Below are 4,577 nucleotides of genomic sequence, written 5' to 3'. Positions count from 1 at the left end.
TTCAATATATATCGATGCAACGTTGCTCTACGTGTCACCACACTCGACTTGCAACCGAGATTTCAACTCGCAATTTCATGTTTTTCTGGCATGTATGGAATAAGGAAACACGATATTGGCGCGCACCACTCCGTTTTACCCGCTACTGGATAGTCCAGCGCGGTTTTCGTCGTTGCCAAGCCATTGAAACACGATAGCAAAATCCGTGCAACTGGAACATCAGAAAGACAAGTGGCACAGCTACGTGTGAAGCGAATAAAAGAGTTGTAGGCAGAAGCCGGCAGAACTCACCTGAAATCTATAACGACCGTAGGAGCGTCGTCCACAGGCTTCGTCTGTCGGTGCCACTGGGATCCGTCATGCGCTGCCATCTTGCTCAGGCAAGTTCACGACGAAACGAAGCTTACTGCAGGGACTTCTCCGTCCGGAGGCTGCTTTTCCCAAACACTGAGTGACACTGCTTCAGCCAGTCACGGCAAGCGTGAGCCGACGACACGATACTACGCCACGAATGCATAGCACGGAAGGAAAGTCACGCAAAACGATCAGCCAGACACGGCAAGAGCGAGCCGACGATACGATACTACGCCACGAATGCATAGCACGAAGAAAGTCACGCAAAACAATCACTTGCAATCACGCCTGACGACACAGATTATTCTGGCGGACTAAAGAACGACCACAACGAGACGGATCACGAACAATGCCGCCTAACGACGCCAGGCCAAAATGGCTGTCTCGTGTTGATGGCTTCGGCTTTGGATTAAAGTAGCCTCCACGAACGCCTAAATGGTTTCGGTTTTGTTTTTGTGCTATAGAACACACATCCATGCATAGTTAAAGCTCTATTGAATAATATCAGGGTGGAGGAGGCGAAGCGTGCCCTGTGTGTGTCTGTAAGGGCTGTACGGTGGGAGGGGGCGCAGGTGAACGTGCATCCCCTGCTCTAGGGGCTAGGGAGAGTGCGGTGAGGCCGTGTGTGCGTGCCTAGCTGTGCTCAACGTTTGCTGAGCGATTTGGTGGCCCGCGCGGATTATCGTGAAGATATAGTTTAGCTGTGGCGGGCAGAAATGATGACCACGCGAGCTATAATTCTGGTAGTATTGTCGCTCTTTAGGAGACGCGGTAAAGCGTCGCCTTGATAACCGGTCTGCGCGGTTATCATGCCAGCTTTGCGGCACATGTTTTTACGGCCGTCGAGTTAGATGTGTTCCCGATCGCCAGTGCGTTCAACACCATGCGCGTCCATTTCACTAATAAATGTATGTTTTCTGCCATACATGCTGTCGTAGGAATCTACAAACCTCGCTTGCAAACGTGCGAAGATTCGCAAATTTGTCAGCGCTGCCATTGTTAAACGTTGTCATAACTCTGAATGTTTCGCTTGGGGGCAAGATTTTTTAAGAACCCTGTTTACTTGTAGACGTTTTCGAAGCGCCGTTTCAGCAATATCGTAACTGAAGACATAACACAATACGTGCGTAATTCCACATTTTACGAATCCATGTTATATATTCTCAACCAAAATTTTTCGGTATACCACAAGCCAAAGCAGCGAACTGTATCTTGGTCGCAGCCAGTGAAGCTTTCTTTTTAAAAAAACCCACCCTGTATATGCAGAACCATCACTGACTCCCTTGGAGCAAGGGAGTCATCTATTTCATTCAGGAGCGTCGACCAGAGCATTGTGACTCCCCTTAGAAAAAAAGGTGGTCATCGGCTGCCACAAAGAGAGTCAAGCAGACGTGACTCCCTTTTGACTCTCTTTTTTTTAAGAGTGTACTCAAAAAGGTATTTGATATTTCATCAGGACCAGGTGATTACTTTACATCTAGTTTGTGCAAAAGGCAAAGAACACCATCCTCAGTTATTTCTACTTCTGGCATAAGACAATCGTAGTCGTATGACTGCAACTGAGCATTGTTACGATCGGCATCTGCGCTGAAAGGAAGCGGCGTCGCCTGTTCTTCGAATCCGGCGCCGAAGCGCTGCTTGCCTTGACAATGGTTCAAGCGCGTGAATTGTCCTCCCGAGATGGGACGTGAGGCGCCGCGCAGTCCGGCCCATCCGAGTTCAGCGAGACGACCGTAATGGTTTCCTGTCGCCAAATCTACCTTGACGAGACAGCGGCGTCCGAGCGGATGACAACCAGCCCCGCTAATTGATCGACGAGGTGCTTCGGAGCTGCAGACCCTTTGTTGCGCCCGGCGGTCCGAGCGTGAGACCCATCACCCTACGGCCTTCACATGGCGGGGACCACATCTTGCACCCTTTGGTGCAACAGCAGCAGAGTGCGGTGGCCACGCCCCAGTCGACTACGCTGACCTGGACGAGCGTGGGTGGCACCCTCATTAGTGTTGTGTGGGACGCGATTGGACCGTTCCAACTTGCAGAAATTCCCCCATCTAGGGATCTGGGGAAAGAGACCCTTTAAAACGAGCCCCCGCGGGCTCATTCGGCACGAAATCCTCGTCCTGTAGGACGAAATCGTCATGTATAAACAAACTTCTCGCCCATGTAAATAAAACCTCTGTTAAGTTTGCCTTCCTCCAGCCTCTTCCTCCGGAGTCTCTGGTGCCTCCAAAGGCCGGTCGCAACAGCATGCGTGGCTGTCCGTGTGAAAACGGACTGAAAAAAGTCATTAAATTTGTTGGCAATGGCAGTCGCGTCAACAATACTTTCTCCCGCGACTCTAATCTCTGAAATGCTTCGTTTATCTTTTGGCAGATAGCGCCAGAATTTTTGGGGTTCTTTCGTCATGAATGACGGTAGAGTAACTGAAAAAAGTTTTCTTTTGCCGATCGCATTAGTTCTCGCAGCTTCGAAGTAAGGCTTGAAAGATTACTCGTGTTTTGATGCTTGCGCCGACGCTTAATTTTCCGTTTCAAATGAATCATTTCTCGCGTGAACCACGGATATTCCCTATTAATACGTTTCTTTTTTAACGGCACATATTTTTGCTCGCAAAAGAGAACCATTTCTGTAAAATTTGACCACATTTCATTGGCATCGTTAACTTGGCTAAAACAATCAAAGCGCGATTCCAAATAGTCTAAAACAGCGTTATCATCCGCATGAGTGTAGTCTCTTACGAAAGTATCCGACGGTCTAGTAAAAGCACGTGTACCTGAAACAGGACATGACAGAGCAATCAACTTTTGATCGGATATCCCCTCTTCTACACTGGCGGAACAACCTTGAAGTGAGCTGCTAACGAGTGCCAAATCAAGAAGAAAGGATGATGAACTGTCCACCCTGGTAGCCTCAGAAACTAGTTGTAAGCAGAAGTTGAATGCGGTCGTGATCAGTATTTCTGAACTTCGGGATTCTTTGCCATCATAAGAAAAATCAGCCCAGTTTATACCCGGTAGATTGAAATCTCCTGTTATTATAATCCGGGATCGAGAATTCGTATTATCTGCAAGATAGTCCTGAATGGCTTCTAAATATTCGGGCGAAGAACTCGGGAGTCGATACATTATGCCAAGGAAGTGCTTATTTTGAAATAAAATCACGTTTTAGTAGTCCGCATCGCGTTAGCGCACTTCAAATCTCCCGCCTGAAATCAGTCTTTCAGACGTCACCGCTGCCATGACCAACATTGCCCGCCTTTACTGCGCGGTGGCCTGCACTGGCGGCGTCCACCATACGGGCATCCGGCAACATCACATGCATGCGGCATTTTGTCGAACTTTCTGTCAGAACGACTTTCACGAGCGCGCAAAACACACGCGGCAGTACGCGATACCGAAACTACCACTGAGACCCGACCGCATGAGCGAAGCAGAGCGCCGGGCGAAGCGCAGTTCGGCGTAAACGGAACCTTTGAACCACGCGCGCCGTTCCCCATGGTAACGCCAAAGAGGTTCTTTTTTCCACGAATCAAACAGAAACGAACAAACACCATTTGATTACGTCGCTTGATGCACGTAAGGTTCTTTTTTTATTGCTGCTAGTTTGATTACTAGTGATTATTGTGGCCAGACTCTCATACGTCATCGGGATCATTTTAAAATGGGCCGCTCGTGGCGCCCATCGCGTGATACATTTAGCTTAATTTCTCGGTAAGTAGGGCACTGCTGTTGATAATATTGCCGTTTTAGACGTTGTCATACATTGAGCTTTCGCTCTGACATAAATTGTTATTTGCCTTTAGTGTCCCTTTAACGCTGACAGTGATTGCTGCGAGGCACGAAAGCTGTCGTTTTTTTTTAGCTTGGTACCAGGTGATGAATTTTCTGTACGCAAGCGTGTACTTATAATAATGAATATCGCAAGCACTTTCGTCTGCATATCTTCACAACGAAGGCTGGCATGAAAGTCTATATGGAAGTGAATATGGAGTAAAGCTGCGCTTTACCGCAAGACCATAAATGTTAAAGTTGTCGGTGGCGGCGGTCGTACTTTGATGTATTATATATAATACAATAACCTTCGTCGACTTAGGTTTAGGCGCGTGCTATAGAACTTCCTGATAGTTAAAATCAGTCTGGTTTTCCAGCTATGGTGTCGTTCACGAATGCATTACCTCCGAAATTAGTTTTCCCCTTCTGCTTCACAGCAAAAGAAACTTTATT

The sequence above is a fragment of the Rhipicephalus sanguineus genome, chromosome 5 (assembly GCF_013339695.2).
Source record: "Rhipicephalus sanguineus isolate Rsan-2018 chromosome 5, BIME_Rsan_1.4, whole genome shotgun sequence".
Classification (NCBI taxonomy): Eukaryota; Metazoa; Arthropoda; class Arachnida; order Ixodida; family Ixodidae; genus Rhipicephalus; species Rhipicephalus sanguineus.
Note: the sequence above shows the minus strand (reverse complement) of the source record.